Source organism: Carlito syrichta, unplaced genomic scaffold (assembly GCF_000164805.1).
Source record: "Carlito syrichta isolate Samal-C Ts95f unplaced genomic scaffold, Tarsius_syrichta-2.0.1 Scaffold311234, whole genome shotgun sequence".
Taxonomy (NCBI): domain Eukaryota; kingdom Metazoa; phylum Chordata; class Mammalia; order Primates; family Tarsiidae; genus Carlito; species Carlito syrichta.
This window is the reverse complement of record NW_007255330.1, coordinates 322,301-344,769: the sequence shown is the minus strand read 5'-3', so window position 1 is coordinate 344,769 and position 22,469 is coordinate 322,301.

Below are 22,469 nucleotides of genomic sequence, written 5' to 3'. Positions count from 1 at the left end.
TGCCCCTGCAAACTTTCTTGGTAATTACCTTGGCACCTCTTTCCCTTGTCTGGAATGGTGATGTTTTCTCAGCATTGGCACCTTCTCACTACACCCTGGGAAGAGGTGGCTGTCCTGTCTGCTAGAGTCACTCTAAATGTAGACTGTGAGTGCTTGGTGCCTCTCATTCCCCATTAGGACAGCAAAGAAAATCCCATTTGACATCCTGTTATGCATGGACTGATCTGGATAAGTTGCTGTGGCAGCTCCCTGGCCTTCAGTCCACTTGAGGGAGAGTCCTGGCCTTCTGCTCCTCCCTCGTGGGAAGCTCAGTCCTCCTGACCGATGTTTGGAAGCTTGCTTGTCCTCAACTGTCTTAGAACAGTACCTGGTACATGGTACATTTATCCTTATAGTCACAAGATAAAGATCAAAACCTCGTATTAACTCAGCTGGTTTGATGCCAAGAATATACAACAGTCTAGGTGAGAAGGAGAGACCCAGGGACAGAATGTCTACTAACAGCTCAACATCTCTTGCCATTTTCCCAAGGTCCTTTGTGTGTACCCAGCTCATCGTCCCATCCACAGCTACCTCTGTGCACCCATCTAAATATTCTAGGACTATTCCCCACCCCTCCCTAACCCTGACAAAAAGAAAGAATCGGATTCTCTTTGGTTTATGATAGTTTCCATGCTTAGCTCAAAGACCTATACTTTTCCCCAGGTGACAGATTCTTTTCCATCTCTTGATTATGGCAGATTAATCCATTCTCAATGCCCTAAGGCAGAAAGTCTGCTGGCAAAGTTTTAACAGCATCATTCTAAGTTATGCCCCAGTTAGATGTGTAGGACTATCATTATTACAGAAATCAAAATGTGTATGTTAATGTAATGCCAACCAATGGTAAATCCCAAGCAACTGTCCAAAACCTGGTGCTTTGGGAACCACAGAACACACTGATGCCTAGATAGCTGCTTAGAAGATCACTGCTGATGGGAAGAGTCAGCAGGCGGAGAAAGGAGAAGAAAGGGGAAGAGTCAGTAGTCAGCAGGGGAAGCAAGCACAACAATCTTAAACACATAAACAATCTGTAATTTCCAACAATGTCACCAAGGAAAAGAGGTAGGATTGTCCTTCTCCTAAGACACACTCTCCAGGGAATCAGTTTATGATCTCTTCCAGCTCCGTCCCCAACCCCCTGCAATGACTATAACATCACCCTTAGTGGTTTTACTACCAAGATTCCAACTGTTTTACATGTGAGCAGAGGAAGGAAACTGGATGAAGAAACACATTTCTTTGGAAGAACTTCAGAACTCAAATTACAGAAATGTTATAAATGAGGTTCTCGGTGGATATGACTCCAGAATGTTTTCAACTCTTTGAGTTTATAGGCAAGAAGTTTTTCTATGATCAAAGATACACAATTGAAATAAAAATAAATTTTGCAATATGCTTCTCTTTTCTCTAAAGATTCACATCATGAATGAGTAAGGGAGAAATAGCGCTCTCTAGGAAACCGCTGCACAGTTCCACCTCCTTTCTAAATACTATAGATGCACCATCATCCTATTCCTCAACTACAGAGGGTGCCTGAACAACAGATACACATTTTAAGAAAGCAAAAGACTGTATTAAAGTTGTAATACTCAATAAGATGAATGCAAGTGATGTTTAACTTCTGTAATTACAAGAGGTGCTCAAAGGGGTTGCCATCAGCACCCAGACACTTCTGATTACGGTGAACTTTTTTTTTTTAAGATGTGGGGTACAGTTCAGGGTTGGATACACACATGTTCATTTTGCAGGTACCCTTGTTGATGAGATATGCCCTCCTCCCCTGGCAGTTTCCCACTACTGCAATCCTCCTCCCTCCAGCAGTTTCCAACTACTGCCAATTCCTTTCTTCTAGTATTATGACAATTATTCAAGGTCCACTTTGAGTGAGAACATGTGGTAAAACATCTCTTAACATCGCTTAAAATTTGTGTGCATATTTTTGGCACCCCCAGTATATTCTAATCTACAAAACACACTGAAAGTGTATTCATTTATTTATTTTTGAGTCAGAGTCTCACTTTGTCTCCCAGATTGGCGTACAGTGGCACAATCATGGTTGACTGCAGCCTTGACTTCCTGGGCTTAGGTAGTCCTTCTGCCAGTCTCCCAAGTAGCTGGAACTACAGGCATGCACCACCATACTCAGCTAATATTTTTCTTTTTTAGAGATAAGGTCTCTCTTTGTTTCCCAGTCTGGTCTTGAACTCCTGGTCTCAAGTAATCCTCCCACCTCAGTCTCCCAAAGCACTAGGATTACAAGCATGAGCCACCATACCTGGCCAACACTGAAGTTTATAGCTTTGATTTCTTAATTTACAAGACATGATAACAAATCTCTATCATTATAAATCATTGTATGATACAGTGATAATCTCTAGCTCGATCTCTTGGTGGCATAAAAGAACTAATCTGCCTTTCCTTATTGAATATATCAAGAATTCTCTGGAAGTAAGTTGCCCTTCATAAGGATATTTAGAGAGAAAGTTAAAATCTTATTCCCTAAGAACCTAAAAACAACTTTGGGCAATTAGTTTTCTCTTTCTGAATCTTAATGGCATCATTCATATCCTAGAGATAATAATGATCCTGGATTACAACCCGAAATGACTGCTCTAATAATTGCTATGGAAACATTTATTAACTATAAAATCTGATATAGATATTATTTGTCTATGAAATCCTGCTATAGGGCCCTGTACTTCTCCATATTACTCTGTATTATAATTGATTTAATATCTTGGGAGTAGAGAGAGACACAGCAAGTAAAACAAATTTTAGAATGGCTATTGATTAGTTAAGTATTTCCCAATATGCGATTATATCCACGAATTGTCACAAATTTATCAGGATCATTTTTTAGCCCTGCCCTTAAAGTGGTGCAGTGTTTGAAAGCACTTGGCACATTTTAGCTGTGTTAGGCACGCTGTGACTTCAGAAGTCTAACTTTTGTGCTGTCTAGCCCTTGCTAACCAGAAGCAAAAAAACAAAAATAATAATTGAATCTTAAGATGCAATAGGCCTATCGGAATTAGCCAGTGTGCTCCAGGCACACAACTCTGCCTTCTCCAGAGAAGTAGAAAGTAAAAATAACATCAGTAAGTGGCTCCATGAAGGGCTTACAACTGCCAGGCACCGTGCTAAAAGTTTTTCATACATTTCCCATTTAATTCTTGTAACAACTCTGTGAAGTAAGTAGCATTATCCTCATTTTAGAGATGAGAAAATTCTTATTTTTTAACAAGAAAGGAGTGGGAACTGGAACCTCTGATTGCTCCAACTTGGTTAGACCCAGTAGATGGAGGTTATATACTTTCAAGTTCACCAACCTATCAGTTCATTAAGCTTTTATCTCTTTTCATACCAGAAGAGAAAGAAAAGAAAACAGAAAGCAGATAATTTTTCTGTTCTAGATCAAGCTTTCAAAAGGTTTCATCGGAAGTACTTCATAGTCCCAATTCTAAGGAATGGCTGAGACGGCCTTCCAACTGTAGTCTGCCTTGTCTCTCCTTCACACTGAGATGTATCCAAATGGCAGTTTCTTCATGAATATGTAAGCATCATACCCTCATCCTAACATTTGTCTAAGTGCATCAGCTGCTAATGCTCCATTTCCTAGTAACATTTTAAAAATTTCCCTGTTTTCAGGGTTTTTTTTCCATCTGCACTATCCCAATTCTAACAACCTGAGTGCATTTTTGTTTATACATTTTATCCCAGTAAATGAAAAGAAATCTGAGTGAGTGACAGCTGAGGAACATCTTATCTGGAGTGATTCCACTGCACAAGAGAGCAGAAAGACTTCACTTCAGCATTTATGGAGCTAAATCCTGCACCAGCAGATACACAAGTATAGCATGGCTCCAGGCTGTCGGATAGGAACACATGAAGGCTACGTGATAGTCCTGCGCCCAAAAAACTAGAATGTACATAAATGAACAAGTTAAAGTTGCAGGATCGTGGAAATTTAGAATAAAAACCTAGATGAGGTTTATTTAATCCATAACTCAGTCAGAAGTTCCATTTGCTAGACATAACAGATAACATATTCATCTATTGTTGTGTGACACATTGCCATAAATTTAGCAGCTTACAACATTATTGTATCATCGTGCAAGTCTTTAGGGCAGAAGTCTGGTGGTCTTGGCTGGATTCTCTGCATAGAGTCCCACCAAGCCAAAGTTAAAATGTCAGCTGGGCCGAGTTCATATCTGGAGGATCTGTGGAAGAATCTCCTCCCAAGTACATTCAGATTATTGGGCAGAATCCAGTTTCTTATTACTATAGAACTCAGGTTTTCATTTCCTTGTGGGCTGTCAGCCAAAGGTCACGCTGAGTTCCTGAGACCACCGGCGTTCCTCTCCATGTGGTCTTCTCCATCTTTACACCAATAACAGTGCATGAAAACCTTGAGTTTGCAGTCTCTCCGCCTTCCTCTTTTACCACCAACAGGAGAAAGTTCTCTACTTCCAAAATCTAATGCGATTTGATTAGACCTGCACAGATAATCTCTTAGAAGGCTAACTGTGCCACATATCACATCACATTCACAGGTTATGGTGATTAGGGGACATGAAATTTTAGGGGGCCATTGAAAATTTTGACTACACATTTAGCAAGTAGAATGAATAAAAACTCTGTTAGGTTTGCCATATCCTCAAAAGATTGTAAACAGGTAGAAAAAGTTAAAAATGACACAGAGAATCAAGTCACTATACATGAAAGTTTCGAAGTTAGACTGAGATGGTATACCATTCACACACCAAAGAAGTATCTTTTTTTTTGAGTTGGAGTCTCACTCTGTCACCCTGGCTGGAGTGCAGTGGCATGCTCACAGTCACTGCACCCTCGACCTGTTGGGCTCGGGCTATCCTTCCACATATCTGGAATTAAAGGCATGCATCCCCATGCCTGGCCAATTTTTTTGATCTATTGTAGAGATGAGGTCTTGCCAAGCTGCCCAGGTTGGTCTCGAACCCATGTGATCAGATAATCCTCTCACCTCAGTCTCCCAAAGTGCTGAGATTTTGGGTGTGAGCCACTGTGCCTGGCCACAAAGAAGTATCTTAAAGAAACCATTCAGGCCCGGGCACCGTGTCTCACGCCTATAATCCCAGCACTTTGGGAGGCCAAGGTAAGAGGCTTGCCTGAGCTCACGGGTTGAGACTAGCCTGGGCAACTTGGTTGGAGACTAGCCTGGGCAACTTTGAGACTAGCCGGGGCAACTCATCTCTACAATAAATTAAGGGGAAAAAAAAGTAGCTGGGGCATAGTGGCATGCGCTTATAGTTCCAGCTACTTGGAAGGCTGAGGTGGGAGGATTGCCTGAGCCCAGCAGGTCGAGGCTGCAGTGGCGGACAGCGTGCCATTGCACTCCAGCCTGGGCAACAGAATGAGATTTCAACTCAAAAAGAAAGAAAGAAAGAAAACATTCGGTGTCCACTGAAGAAGGTAGCAATAACACTTTAGCAATCAATCTTTCTTAATACAGAATTTCAGAAAATTTGCTAAAATATCCCCCTTTGTCCTACAAAACATAAAAGGCCACAGTTGATCTGCTGACCTCACAGCTCCAATTTGACAGCTCCTGGGTATCCTCTCCTTCATTCACAGCAACTCCTTGAAATTAGCCTTGACTTGTCTCACATCCCTCTCCTGACCTGTTCCCCAGCTCTTGAAACCTTAGTACAGCTCCTTCTTCTATCAGCATCTGGCTTCTTTGAGACTAACTGCAGTGGCTCTTCCCTAACCAGGTCTGCACTGCTTCTGGCCACTCTGTCAGCAACCTATCCAGAGGTCCATTCACCAAGGTCCCCGGGGACTGACCCCTCTCTCGGCATCAGGCCACATGCCAAGGAAACTCACCCTATGCTCCAGGGATAACTGGTTCTTCCCTGGCAAACTTGTAACTCTTATGAATTCCCTTTGTTTGTCCTCCTATTTTGTGCACTTGGTTCTTCCGCTTACTATTTATTTTACTCAATGTCTTCTTTAAAATCGCCTGTGTATCCTTTATATTTGGGCAATATTATGTCTCTTAGAATATGTACCTTCACAGGTGGCTAACAAGGTATCAGCAAGTGCTAAAAAGTATTTGCCCAGGGATGGTGACGATCGTGGTGTTGAGATGTTCTAGGAGATATCCACAATTTAATGTCTCTATATCACTCACACCCCAAAACCTACAAGTTTAAGATGAGTCCAGGTTCATACATGGTAAATTGCCAGTCATATTGTTGATAGTTGAGAATCGCTGGACACAGTGGCTCATGCCTGTAATATCAGCACTTTGGGAGGCTGAAGCAAGAGGATTGCCTGAGCCCGGGAGTTCGAGACTAGCCTGCGCAACTTGACAAGATCCTGTCTCTACAATAAATCAAAATATTAGCTAGGTGTGGTGGTGCATGCCTGTAGTTCCAGCTATTTGGAAGGCTGAGGTGGAAGAATACCCTGAGCCCAGCAGGTCGAGGCTGCGGTGGCCATAAGCATGCCACCATACTCCAGCCTGGGCAATAATGAGACTCTTAAAAAAAAAAGAGGAAGGAAGGAAGGATGGAAGGAAGGAAGGAAGGAAGGAAGGAAGGAAGGAAGGAAGGAAGGAAGGAAAGGGGGAAGGAAGGAAGTTGCAAAGTTAGAAATAAAGATGTTTGATTTTTCATGTATGACTGGAACAAAAAGCTGTTCCCAACTGGTTTCCTGGTAAGTACAGTTCCTGGGTCCCATAGACTCAAGCCCATCTCATAGGCCAATGTCAGGAAGTTATTTTTTTTCTGGCTATTAAATATGTATTTTTAAAATTCTAACTAGTAATTGATATACTTATCTAAGTAAAAGAAAATTTTTTTCCTTACTCATTGTGTTCAATTTTTTTAAAAAAGAGTGCTGACCTATCTTGACTCCCTAAACTGAAATACAAGGTTTGTGAATTTCCACACTTTTTTTGACAATGGTGAACTTTAATCAAAGCAGAAAACTTTGCCTCAAAAATAAATTTTGGACTGGCCATGGTGGTTCACGCCTATAATCCCAGCACTTTGGGAGGCTGAGGTGAGAGGACTGCCTGAGCCCACGGGTTCAAGACCAGCCTAGGCAACTTGGTGAAATCTTATCTCTACAATAAATCAAAAAATTAGCTGGTCATGGTGGCGCGTGCCTGTAGTTCCAGCTACTTGGAAGGCTGAGACAAAGGATTGCCTGAGCCCAGCGGGTCAAGGCTGTGGTGACCATGAGTATGCCACCATCCTCCAGCCTGGGCAACAAAGTGAGTGAGACTTCAACTCAAAAAAAATAAGAATAGTAATTAATAAATAAATTTTGGAACTGTAAACTCAAGCATATTTTATCAATTTTTTAAAATAAAGAACATTTTTAGTACTGTATTTTTGGCCACAGACTGAAAATTGTCTTCTAGCATCATTTAGAAACATTTTGTTTCTTTTTCCTCTATGTCATTAGGTAAATTGTCTTCAATTCCAGATAACAAAAATGAAGGAGTATGACAGTGAGGGGATCACTTTCTGATAATATTTCCAAAATCATCACAATCACCTTGGGAAATAGGTATGTGGAAGCCTTAGGATAGGTAAGGGGGGGCTTTTGTTCATCAGTAGTTTCATTCAGAACTTTGCCCTGGACTTCACCCTGCAAAATCCCTGTTAGGTCTTTTTTTCCCTCCTTCTGGATTAAAAATAAAACGTTGTAGCCAAAATATTCAGTGACAGATGGCTCATTTCATTGCTGTAATGTCAGCCTTTGGGTCTCTGAGGGAATGATTCCAGAAATAGAAAGTGGAGCGTGTGCGGGAGTGGATGTCTAACACAATCTAACATAAGCAGGGTCCTCTAGTTATCAGTGGAATCAAGAACTTGCCTTCTAAATCCAAGTTCTAAATCCATCTAACAACAGGGAGTGACCCTTCTTCTCTCTCAAGATGGTGGTTTGTGCATAGACTGAGGCACAGGATCAGTTGTTCCCCTGACCCTGATCAGCTTGGTGATTTTTAATCTGCTCCTCAATTTTCTCATAAGGAAAATGGGCATCACAATAGCTCTCATCTTCTAGGACTCTTGTGGAGTCTAAATAACATTTGAAAAATGTTTGTCTAAGTGTCCAGCCCTAGCCAAGCACTCTATAAATGGCAACTGCTATTTTCTTGCCACTCTTAATTTGATTTTATATAAAAGAATAATGCATACTATAGCATAAGACAAGATGCACAATGTAGAAAGCCTAGAATGGAAATGCTATGTTGTTAAAATGCCTAATTCAAAAGGGATTGAGATTAAATTAGTCTGAAGTCAACATTTTATTGTGCTATTATGGAACTGGGGATTTTTCTACTGAGTCAGGCCATGAGACAATTAGCTATTCTTTTCACAGTTGAGGTCTCAAAGACTAAGACAGACTGTAGTTGACCCATAGCCACATCTAAGAAGCTGCCTGATAAAAAAAATTTCCCATATTGCGGGCAACCCTCTCGGGTCCCCTCCCACTGTGGGAGTTTTCTGCTCTCTCAATAAATCCTGCTTTTAAAAAAATTTCCCATATTGCTCATTAGAATTGGCTCTAAATTTCACTTTTTGTTTGCTTCCCTTTTTGGGAAAATATAGAAATGTTTCCCTCACGTGCATTTACAAAGATGTAATTGATAAAGATCCTGTTTTCTTCTAACTTGGCGTGCCCTAATCTTTTCCCTAGAGGTCTGCATTTGTGCTGCTCTTTTTCAGTTTGTCTGTTTGTCTTGGCATCACTGACTCCCCATTTGGTACCTGGCCCAGCACAGTTTTACCGCCATTATCTAAACAGTACCACCCCAACCGAATGTATCTCTCAAATGCCCATCTCTGCTCCATGCCTCTGCCTGGGTCTGCTTTCCATGACATTACTCACCCATCTGTTCCCAAAGGATGGCAGGAGAGAGTAGCAGTGCTCTATATAGCCGGCAAAGTCTTGGCCTTTACTTGGGTTTAGTCACTGTGTATCACCAGATTCCTAACTTTTTTCCTTCAAGATTCTTTCCAAACTGAAAGCCTCACAAAGATCATCAGATTCTGAAATATCCTCACAAGCCTGCTCCCTTATGATTAATTTGCCCTTAGTATCATTTACAGTTAGTCACTGGGTGCCAGAATCTTTACATATCTGATTTTCATTCTTATAATAGCCCTATGTGTTCATAAGTGCCATTGTCCCATTTTCTAGATGTAGAAACTGAGAATTGGGGAATTTAAGGAACTTCTTCAAGAGCCCACAGTAAGTGGCTGCCTTTCCAACAAGACCAAGATGTCCAAGTGGGTCCTTCAAACAACATGACAGTTGTTCTCAAATGTTAATATGCATAAAAATCTGGCATGCTTATTTAGAGTATACCCCATAAAAGCTGCAGTACCTGCTATTTGGGAGACTGAGGGGGGAGAATCACCTGAGCCCAGGAGTTCAAGACCTAGCCTGGGCACCATAGTAAGACTCTCTTCTCTTATTTTTTTTTAGCTATACCCCATAATTTCAGACCCCATTCCCCAAAATTCCAGGATACATCCCCCAGTGAGTGAACCTAGGTGTCGCCTTTTCCACAGGCTCTTCTGGAGGTTCTGATGCAGGCCATTGCTGCAGACACCAGTTCAGGAGAGCCACAGATTGTTTCTGCACCCCAGCTAAATGCCAACTCTAAATGAAGCACCACATTCCTCCTTCTCCTCTCCTCAAAGCCATAAATTAACCAAGTGTTAAGGTTGTCTTTTATATAACAAAAGTTAAGCTCAATGGGGCTTTCCAGAATTTAGGTTTTGTTGGAGGCAGAATTCTAGCCTGGAAATTGATACCACTGGTTTCTCTCTTTCCTTTACTGACTTCTTGAGTGACATTTGTTAAAATAACCTCATTGTGTTTCAATCTTCTCTACAAATGGAATGTGAAAATTCATGTCCATGACACACCACAAAAGACTCTAACGAGGAAAAATGTGACCATGAGAGAAGCATGGAGAGCTTTAGGCAGAGATCACGGTATGAGTCCTCAAGATTGAATTACACTCCTATACGTGTTGGACATGTTGATTTTATCATGGTTGCTATTTACTTCACAGAATACAAAGGATAACGTATTTGGTTAGAATTTGCAAGACTTGGATGCAGCATCTCACAGTACACAGTATTTGTGCTCTTAGGGAAGTTATTTAAAATCTATGCACCTCATTTTCTTCATGTACTAAGTGGGAATAGTAATAATACTATTATCAACCTCATGTGTTTCAGTCACTTAGCGCTTTACATAAACGAATTAGAACATGCCAGGCACTGTGGCTCACGTCTGTAATCACAGCTCATTGGGAGGCCAAAGCAGGAGGATCATTTGAGGACAGGAGTTCGAGACCAGCCTAGGGAATATAGCAAGACCTCATCTCTACAAAGAATTTTCTAAATTAGTTAGGTGTGGTTGTGTGCACTTGTAGGCCTAGCTACTTGGGAGACTGAGGCAGCTTAAGCCCAGGAGATCAAGATTACAGTAAGCTATGGTCATGCCATTGCACTCCAGCCTGGGTGACAGACTCCAGTCTCTGAAAAACATAAAAATATCAGCCCAAATATTCTCAATAGCATGGCTTCAAATTATTGATAATATCAGTATTTCATTCTTAACTGCCTGCTATGTGGTATAATATTAGGTGCTATGGAAAATAAGTATGCCATTGTCCCTGCTCTTAGGAAAGTTATATTCAAGTAGATGAGATACTTTTACATATACCTAAAGCAATTGATTTGGGGGGATTTTCACTACATACTGTTAAGTTGGAAAAACCAGCTGTAAAAAAGTGTATTTAATGTGATCCTAGATTTTAAAAACCACTTTAAAACAGTGACCAGGCAGGGCACAGTGGCTCATGGCTGTAATCTCAGCACCATGAGTGGTTGAGGTGAGAAAATTGCCTGAGTCCAGGGTTGCCTGAGAACAGCCTGGGCAACTTGGCAAGACCTCGTCTCTACAATAAATAAATTTTTAAAAAAATTAACCAGGCATGGTGGCACACACCTATGGTTCCAGCTACTTGGAAGACTGAGGTGGAAGGATTGCCTGAGCCCAGCAGGTAGAAGCTGTAGTGGCCATGAGTGTGCCACTACACTATACCCTGGGCGACAGAGTGAGACTCTGACTCAAAATAAATAAATAAATAAATAAATAAATAAATAAATAAGAGTGACCAAGTCTCCCATATTTGTATATGTATACATTATGTATACACATATACAATATGAATATATTTATAAAATAGATACTTTATTATACATATACATATATATCATCAATATAAGTTGCTTTGGACAGAGAATAAAGGAATAAAGAAAGGGAGAGAAGCAAAAAAATGCATAAGTAAATAATAGTTTGAAAATTGCAGGAATGTCAAGCCAGGCACAGTGGCTCAAGCCTGTAATCTCAGGACTTTGGGAGACCGAGGCAAGAGGATTACCTGAGCCCAGGGGTTCGAGACCAGCCTGGGCAACATGGCGATACCTCATCTCTAAAATAAATCAAAAAATTAGGCGGGCATGGTAGCACACACCTGTAGTTCCAGCTAATTGGAAGGCCGAGATGGAAGGCTAGCTGAAGCCCAGCAGGTTGAAACTACAATGGACATGAGCATGCCACTGCCCTCCAGCCTGGGCGACAGAGTGGGACTCCGAATTAAAAAAAAAAAAAAATTGCAGGAATATCTATAGTAAAAAGAGCATATGTGATATGATCCTTGAAGTAAACATGTATCTATATGTGTGCATGTGTATATATGCATAAAGCAATGCATGAAGACAGTCAAAATGCTAATGGTGACTATCTCAAGGTAGTGATATTCAAGGGATATTAACTATTTTTCTGTAATAACAAATGTGATTTATAATAACTAAAAACGTTCTAGAGAGGAGGGACTGTGTCAAATATATTTATTATGGCACATGACACAGTGTTTATTAGTTCATCTTTTTCAAATTGTTCTTAGAAGATATGAATTATCTTTAAATGGGAAAATGATATTCTTTAAACAGATATCATCAGTAATCATAAAATGTAGTGGAAAAGTATTATTCTAAATAGAAGGCCAAATCTCCTTCAGTTCCCCAAGTAAAGCAAAGGGCACAATGAGCTTGTTATGCCAGAAAAAAAGTCCAGTTATTAAACTCTTTTTTCTCTTCTTTCTTTTCCTTCTGTAGATGTTTTCAATTATGTAAATCCTGGATTTGTTGAAAGATTTCCATTTTTTAAAAAAAAACTTTACAATATGGTTTTACTTATGCTTTTCCAACTCATTATTTTCTACAACTCAGCATGCTCAAAACTGAACTCATTGTCTTCTCGTTCACGTCAACCTCCTTTCTCTTTCTGTCTCGCTTTCAAGAGGAATATCACCACTGTCCTCCAACGTACTGACAGTGGTTAACTGGGAACCACTCTGGATTCCTTCCTCTAGTTTATAGGCCTTCTGCAGACCATGGATCGATCACTTCTATAAATGCTACATCCTAATACCAAGTCTCTCCTTTTCGTAGCCTTTCTTCTCCATAACTGTTGCCTTCATTGATCCTACCTAATTTGTAGCAGTAACCTTTAAATCAGATCCCTATCTCCACTTCGAAATTTTGATCAAGTAACTCCATAGAAGAATGTTCAAACTTCTTTACATACTATGAAAACAGTTGTGAGTTGTCTGCCAAGATTCCCTTCCTTCAAAGAACCAACCTCCCCCAAAACATGTTGTCTTAGGGACTGTCAGTCACAGTATCCTTACTCCCCAGGATGTTACAAGTCAGGACCTGAGAAAGCCCCCTCCTCACAGGCTCAATAATTGGCTCCGGGTTCAGGGATAGGCATATGATCAGAGAAGTATCAGGCACTCTGTCTCAGGTTTTTTCTGCTAAAGTTAAGGGATGCTTATTTCCTTGAAACTTTCTAGAAGGCCATGTTACAATAATGCACTCCATATTCAAATATAGTAAGGGGCTAGGTGTGGGAGGCTGAAGCAGGAAGATTGTTGGAGCCCAGGAATTTGAGACGAGCCTAAGCAACATAGCAAGACCTTGTCTCTACAAAAAATCAAAAACTTTAGCCAGGCATGGTGGTGCACACCTGTAGTCCCAGCTACTTGGGAGTTTGCAGAGGGAGAATTGCTTGAGCCCAGAAGGTTGGGACTGCAGTGAGCTGTGAGCATGCCACTGCACTCCAGCCTGGGAGACAGAGTGAGACCCCAACTCAAAAAAAAAAAAAAAATGTAAACAGTAATGTAGAGACACAAAGCAAGTGAACTATTTTGATGATCTTATAAACAGGCACAGATTTTCTTCTAGTTTAGAAACCAATTCCAATTCTAGAAAGGTAACAGTGTTAAATGATGCTTTGTAATGATCTCTACTTTATCAGTGTGGTAGCTCCAAAAAGGAGAAGTTATTAGTTTTAACTACTATTTTCAACTAGGTTATTAAATGTCTTTATGTTTTTTACACCCTGTGTTATAGGATTGCCATTAAAAACTTGTCCATTTTTCTGTTCTAACATTTTGTTGATTAATAATATGCATAAAAATTACACATATTTTAAGTGTATAGTCCAATACATTTTCACAACTGAATACAAATTTGCTTCTATATATATTTTTTATGTATATAACTAAATTTTAAGATGTCTAAGGTCAGGATCAAGTTTTCACTTTTCACAAAATCCTGCTTTATCCAAGGCCCAAAAGTAATGTCCAATGTTGATGCCATTGTCCCTTACCTACCAAACATAGGTATTTTGTACCAGAAAGTCATCACATAGAAAGGGAGAAAGGTTACCCCAGCATTAATTCATTTTTTAAAAAAATGATCCTATGAATCTCTAACAATTATCAAATACTTACAGGTACTATTATTACTTCCATTTTATAGATTAGGAAACTGTAGTGGAGAGAGATTTAAAAATTGACCAAGATCAAATAGCTAGCAAATTGAAAAGTAAGACCCCAAGATAAGAGTTAATTTAAAAAAAATAATTTAAGTCATCTAGTCCCTCCACTATAATAATCTTTTTCTTTGAGGTCAAGGAAAAAACTTAGTAATCTTCTTAAGAACAAGGAACAGAACATATTTTCTTCAGCAATTATTAGTGATGATTCAGCCTTGGAGGAGGAAAGCAGTTAAGGGAAATCTAAAACCATTTAAAATTCTATGGAAGACAAATAAGACCTTTATGTTATAAACTATAAACTTTTTAATTGTAGGCATGATCCAGATCACGCTACAACATGGCTTCTATTTCATGATGTTGCTTATGTGACATATCTACAATCCTTGATTTGAAAGCTCTGCCTGATGGGTGGGATGGTACTTCTAAGTGGACAGCAGCCTGACTCTTGTCTCTTCAAATGCCTGTCATTTTAGTCCAGGAAAATAGATGAGAAAGTGACATTGTCTTTGAGGCATTTGAGAAGATCCTAACCCCAAAACCCACAAAATCACATTTATTCAAATTGTTTACTGTAAGAAAATTATTCAGATTATTAAATTGTATGTTTAAAATAATCCAAGAATTTTACTTGGTTGTATTATTTGAAAAGTTGTAGATACTACTGAGAGATTTTTGGCGACATAACCATGTTCTAACTTGGATTTTATTGTAAATATTTGTGCTAAAAAATTTTTTTTTAAACAGTAGACATTAGAGATTTGGTAACCACCTTTCTTTGGTTATATTTCTTCTAAATTTAGCTAAGATGACAGAAGAAGATTTTAGTGATACTTTGAGTATAGACAAAGTGAGGTCGGGTGCAGTGGCTCAAGTCTGTAATCCCAGCACTTTGGGAGGCTGAGGAGAGAGAATTTCCTGAGCTCAGACGTTCAAGACAAGCCTAGTCAACTGGTGAGATCCTGTTTCTACAATAAATAAAAAAAATAAGACAGGCGTGGTGGCATGCATCTGTAGTTCCAGTTATTTGGAGGGCTGAGGCAGAAGGATCTCCTGAGCCCAGCAGATCGAGGCTGTGGTGGTTGTGAGCATGCCGCTGCACTCCAGTCTGGGCAACAGAATGAGACAATGAGTCTGGGCAACAGAAAAATAAAATTAAATACAGTCAAAGTGAAGAAGAAAATAATATATACACTAATCTGATGTCTATGCCATGTAATACCCTAAATAGTATAATGAAGTTGACATATTCAATTCTGAACTAGTAGAAACTACATATGAAGAATATGTAGGTTATCAATCTACAGACAAGGAAGATAGGAAAGAATTTTAAATTTATTTTGAAATTCCTCTACAATTAAAGTTATACCTCACTTTGGCTTTAAAAATAAAGACATCTAAATATTTAATAAATTATCTTTTTTTTTAAGTCGGAGTCTCACTTTGTCACCCAGACTAGAGCACAGTGGCATGCTCATGGCCACTGCAACCTTGACCTGCTGGACTCAGGTGATCCTTCCGCCTCAGCCTTCCAAATAGCTGGAACAACAAGTATGCACTACCACGGCAGCTTATTTTTTGATTTATTGTGGAGACGAAGTCTCACCAAGTTGTCCAGAGTGGTCTCAAACCCCTGAGCTCTGGCAATCCTCTCGCCTCAGTCTGCCAAAGTGCTAGGATTACAGGCTTGAGCCACCACGTCCAGCCAAATTATCTTTTTAAAGTAAGATTCTGCAGGGCGCGGTGGCCCATGCCTATAATCCCAGCACTTTGGGAGGTCGAGGTGAAAGGATTCCCTTAGCCCACAGGTTCGAGACCAGCCTGGGCAACTTGGTGAGACCTTTTTTCAATAAATCAAAAAAATTAGCCAGGCATGGTGACACGTGCCTGTAGTTCCAGCTACTTCAAAGGCTGAGGCAGAAGGATCACCTGAGGCCAGTAGGTCAAGGTTGCAGTGGCCACGAGTGTGCCACTGCACTCCAGCCTGGGTGACAGAGTGAGATTCCAAATCAAAAAAATAAAAAGTAAAAAAAAAAAAGTAGGATTTCCATTTCTTTCATGACTAAAAAGTATGGCAGTTGTAAAAGACACTGAAATGTAATCCATATTAGGGAGAAATATGGCCTTAACCTTTAACAAAGACATCTTGCTTTTTATAACCCAAAGAACTTTGTTGATGGCTGTCTTTCACATTAAGTGATAGCAAACATAGGAGCCATACCAGTCTGTTTGCTTTCATAACTTGATGATCTGAAGAAAAATGCAAGGGTGATAACTCCATTAAGCTATCAGCTCAAATTGCTCTGTATGCGGCCCTATACATTCTCAGATGTTTTTTCTCATCATTTATTCTCTTAAAAAATGTTCTTGGGAAATTGGGTGGGGAAATAAGGGAGAGATGAGTGTGCAATTCTATTTAAGACCTGTATAGTCAGAAAATTTGGGAGCTGAAAGGAACCTTAGAAGTCATCTCATTCAACTTCTTCATTGTACAAATGTGGGAACTGGGCCTCCAAAAAGTTCAACAACTCACTCAGTATCACTAAGTTAATAGTAAAATCATAACCCTAACCTTTGTCTATTGACTCTTAATAATAACTAATAATTTAAAATATAGACTACGAGTACAAGGTCTGCACTAAATGCTCTACATTAATGTGTACTGCTCTATGAAATTGATGGTATCATTATCTCCATTGAGCTTCAAAGGTTCTAGCCAGAAGAAGTAGTAAGTGAGAAATACACTATTCTTTGCAGAAACAAAAGCTAACATCAAATCATCTCAGTCACTGAAATGGGATTAATGCAATCCTCTGTCTCTTGTGCTTCTGGCCACCATCCAGCAGCCAAGGTCAATTCTCTCTGAGAGAAGATAGCATCTTGGACTTCAAATTGTTTTTGCAATTTTTAAATCAATGGCTAGCATGGACTCATAAATAACCAGATTATGAGGAGCCAAGATGACATGACCACAAATCCAAAGAAACAATAGATTGTAGAAACAGTTCGGGAGAATCCAACTAATGTCCAAGGAAATAAGATACAAGATTGGAAACTTTGGCAGAGAGCTGGAAACTACAAAAGTAAACAGAAAATATGGAATGAAAAATACTTTAAACAAAATATTAACTGATAAGAAAATTAGAAGACTAGTGCTTTAAGTCAGAAGAAAATATTTAGATGAAGGATAGACACACAAAATGATGAAAAATAGAAACGCAGTGGCTCATGCCTATAATTCCAGCAGTTTGGGAGGCCAAGGTGAGAGGATTGCCTGAGCCCACAGGTTCAAGACCAGCCTGGGCAATTTGGCGAGATATTGTCTCTACAATAAATCCAAAAATTAGCCAGGCATGGTGGCAGCACGCACTGAGTTCCAGTTATTTGGAAGGCTGAGGCGGAAGGATAACCTGAACCCAGCTGGTCAAGGCTGTGGTGGCCATGAGAGCACCACTGCACTCCAGCCTGGGTGACAGAGTAAGACCCAGACTCAAAAAAAAAAAAAAAAAAAAAAGCAAATAATTTAGGAGACATAGAAAATACCATGAGAAACTCTAATTCTTGCTACTGATGACCCAAAGAGGAGATCAAGAATGGAGCAATATTTAAAGATAAAATGGGAAAGTTCAAAACAGACCAAAGACATAAAGATTGAAGAAATTCCTTGAACTCCAAGGACAAATTTTTTAAAATCACAGAGGTACATTAAAAAAAACCACTGGAATCCAAAGACAAAGAGGAAAATCTTAAAAGCAGCCAGAGGAATAAAAAGATAGATTGCCTTTGAAATATCAACTGCAACAGTAAAATCCGTAAGGCAATAGAATATCTTTCAAAGACTGAAAGAAAGTAACTATTAGGTTAGGCATGGTGGCTCATGCCTTTATCCAGCATTTTGGGAGGCTAAGGCAGGAGGATTGCTTGAGCTCAGGAGTTCGAGACCAGCATGGGCAACATATCAAAAAGTAAAAAATTAGCTAGGTGTGGTAGAACACACCTGTAGTGACAGCTACTGGGGAGGTTAGGTGTGAGGACCACTTGAACCCAAAAGTTTGAGGCTGCAGAGAACCATGATCATGCCACTGCAATACAGCCTGGGCAACAGAGACCATGACTCAAAACAAAGGAACTATCAACCTATATCTAGCAACACCTGCTTAAAAAAATGAAAAAAATAAGCCGGGCTCGGTGGCTCAGCCTGTAATCCCGTGCCTTTGGGAGGCTGAGGTGAGTGGATTGCCTGAGCCCGCGGGTTCGAGACCTGCCTGGGCAGCGAGACCTCATCTCTACAATAAATCAAAAAAATCAGCCGGGCGTGGTAGCACATGCCTGTAATTCTGGCTACTTGGAAGGCGGAGGCAGAAGGATTGTGGGAGCCCAGCAGGTCGAGGCTGCGGTGGCCGGGAGCAGCCACTGTACTCCAGTCTGGGTGACAGAGTGAGACTCCAACTCAAAAAAAAAAAGAAATTTTCAGACAAACTGAGAAAAATCACCATAAGCATACTGCACAAATAATGACTACTAAAAGATTTATTTAAGCAGAATAAAAATGAACCAAGGCTACATGTCTTAATTTCTAGATTAATTATAAAATTTAAAAAATAGTTAAAGAATATATAGCCATCAAGCTAATGGTGGAGCAGGTGATAAAGACAAGAAAGAAGAGGAGGTGAGACAAGAAACTAAATGTTAGAATAGTAGATTTAAACCTGCGTTATTGACAATTACCTTAAATATAAATGTACAAAACCTTCTAATTAAAGTATAAAAATGATCAAGAGGAATATTTTAAAACAGCAATATTCTGTTTTTGATATATACAAGATACAGACAGGTTGAAAGTAAAAAGGATTTAAAATAATACACCATGCTAGGCACCATGGCTCATGCCTCTAATCCCAGCACCTTGAGAGGCAGAGGTGAGAGGACTGCCTAAACCCAAGGGTTTGAGACCAGCCTCGGCAATATGGTGAGACCTTGTTGCTACAATAAATCAAAAAATTAGCCAGGTGTGGTGGTGCATGCCTGTAGTTCCAGCTACTTGGAAGACTGAGGCAGAAGGATCACCTGAGCCCAGCAGGTCGAGGCTGCGGTGGCCGTGAACAGCTTGCCACTGCACTCCAGCCTGGGCCACAGTGTGAGACTCCAACTCAAAAAAAGACCAAAAAAAATTTTTTTTTTAAATAATATAATATACCATAGCAAAAAAAAAAAAAAACTTTGATCAGAATGCAAAATATAACATGGTACCTGGTAAACACCCAGAAACCACCTCCACCTGGCAGTCATAAAATCAGCTTCTACTCAGTTGGGAGTAACAGAAAAGTAGATCTCAAGTGACCTCAAATCATGGTTAAACAAAGCTTATCTAAATAAATCTGGTCTCACTACAGAACAAAGTTCTATACTGAGAATTCTATATTGAACAGAGCATTAGGCAAGATAAAGGCATCCAGTCACAAATTAAAATTGACATCCACAGCTTGGAGCACATTTACCACTCTGTGCATATTGGGAGCAAATAATATCATAATTTTTTCTAAGTTTAGAGTTAATAAGTAGCACATAACTTTCTTCATGAAAAACTATCAAAGCAGTAGTACTAGAAAGGTCAGAAATAGTATATAATGCCAGGGCAGAAGTAGAAATGAGTTGCTGAGGAGGACACAGGAGTGGTTTCTGGAGGTGCTGGCATCGTTCTATGTCTTTATCCAGATAATGGTTTCTTGAGGGTTTCTAGTCTATTAATTAAGCAAGTTGTCATGTGGAGTTAATATGCTATGTAAACTTAATATTTTATATAAATATATAATTACACCTTTACTTATACTAGTATATGAATGCTAAATGTCCCTATCTTTAAAAAAAACATGAGAGCCAGTTTCTTGATTGTGTTCCTCTTTTCAGATACTAGAACAGGATCAAGTCAGGCTAAGAGTCCTAGAGAAAAAAAAAAGTCCTAGAAACATATGCACCTCCCTCTCTCCCCACTGCCTGCCCTGCCTCACTGCAACCTGTCTACCTCATGATCATGTGATACCCCAAACCTCATCGTCTTACTAAAGTCTCAGGGTTGCCTTGATTAGTTTCTATGCTGTCCCAAACAATAGATTCCTTTTAATTTGCAGTTTTCCTTGATTTATAGTAATTTTTATATTATCACAAATATGAACTAAAATTATGTCTCTCTCTAAACCAACAAAATCAAGTAACACCCCCATCATGTCCAGAATAAAGTTAAAATTCACTTAAGCAGAGAGAACCTTCCATCAGTACGTACTAAACCGTTGAGCAAAGCAACAGGCAAGTAAAGACTAAGTTGATGGTTATAAGATGGTTCATATTAAAGTAATAATATCAGCTATTGAACATTCATTATGTTCCATGCATTATGCTTATCTCATATTTCATAACAACCTCTGTGCTAGGTATGTTGTTTTCCCAATTTACAGATAAGGAAACTGAAGCTTATAGAACTTGTAGGTGACTCTGCTAGTAGCATGCAGTGGCAGGATTTGAACCCAGGACTTCTTACTCAGTTAACTTAAGACTTCCGCACTTAGGAATGATGCTATAACACAAAGAGGGAGAAAAGGTGCTTTTTCTCCAAACTTGTGTCTGTGGGGGTGTTAACATAGGCAATTTATCTAAATTCCATTATGGAGTAAAAGAAAATAAAAACAAAAGAGCATGGGAAGTGGTACTCTTTCAGGAACAATGGTAATGACATAGCACCCTTAAACCACCCCCTACTAAAGGGCCTTTTTCTTTTTAGTTCTTCATCTGTGCTCCTGCAAGCATGAAATTGAAGCGAGAGGAGATATATGTACATTTTCACACACCTCCATTCCCAACAAACCCGAACTCCTTATTTAAATTCCCTAGAATATCTCCTTCTCCAGCCTACTTATTTTTATTTTATTATTTGTTTGGTTACACTGCCTTCTATATCAAAGCAATAGTTCTAAGCCTCCCTTTCAAGTCTCTAAATCTCGTTGCCTTTATTGAATTTCTTCTCACTCTATTCTGATGTTTTCATTTTGATGGTCCACCCCACTCTCTATTTTCTTCTATGACTGTGAACATTATAAATACCCCTACCTCTCCCCCATGAATGTTATAAATCCTGCCGCCGTCATTTTTATTTTCATGTCCTTCTGACTGGCATAGCTAAGATAAACCGTATATTTACATGATAGAAAACATCTGTACAATCACTTTCACATATTTACCAAAGACATGCAAAGATATACTTCTTTTTTTTCTTTTTTCTTTTTTAGTAGGAGTCTCACTCTGTTGCCCAGACTGGAGTGCAGTGGCCACTCCCGGCCACCGCAGCCTCGACCTGCTGGGCTCCGGCGATCCTTCTGCCTCGGCCTTCCAAGTAGCTGGAATTACAGGCGCACACTACCACGCCCAGCTAGATATACTTCTTAACTCAAGTATTTATTTGAGGTTGAGATTGTAGTGTTTATTATAGAATACAGATTAATTATATAGATTCACTGACATTTAATTACACATCTAGCAATTTAAAAAACACTAGAAAATGAATTATAATAACTAGCAAATATACAAAAACCTCATATAATAATGATAATTATGCTTATGATCATCAATATTATCATTATCACTTTATAATAATAAAAATAATTATGATGATAGTTATGATAAATCTATGAACTAAATATCATTGTAACTGTATACACACAAAACACTCATGTCTTCCCAGTTCATGGTAAATAGAACATTACTACAATGATGGTTAGACTGCAGTCAGGCTACTAATATCATTTTTGTAAGAGTACCTACTTAGTGATTTGAATTTGTTATATTTCCAAAGGCATTGCCAGGTGCCAATCAATACATAACGAATATGAAAGAAGAGAAAGAGAACAAGTACCTTGAAAGATTATCAAGTATCAATATAATTTTCTATTGCCAACTTCTAGAAAGCTGGAAAGTAGTTCCCATAATACCCTGAATTGTCGATGATCTACATTTAATTTACTTATATAACAGCTTTTGTCAGATTGCTCCATTATTACTATTTATTATTTATGGAGTGCCAACAGGATTTTAAGACGTTGTCCATATATGTTGAGTCATGCACAGTCTAGATAGGACAAACAAGATGAGACATAAAAACCCAGGAGTGAGTGGCAGTATTAAGTCTTCATTTTCTTTTTTGTTTGTTTCTATGCTACTTTCTTAGATAACAGAGAACAAAAGCATACTGTCCTTAATCAAAAAAGAAGAGGAGGAAAAAGCAGAAAATACAGCCAAAGTCAGAACACATCAAAGAAATGAGAAAAAATGCTTTAATTCATGTTTTACAATTCTAGCTTTGGTAAGAATAAAAAGAGGATATTGTTCTCTTGAGTCCTAGACAGAAAAAAAAGTCTAAGAAATGAATTTGCAAAGTCAAATAATTTAAGAAAATTAAGTAAGATTAGCTAAGACTTTCTTTGAAGCTTGATCAGATGAATTTTACTGTTAAATTC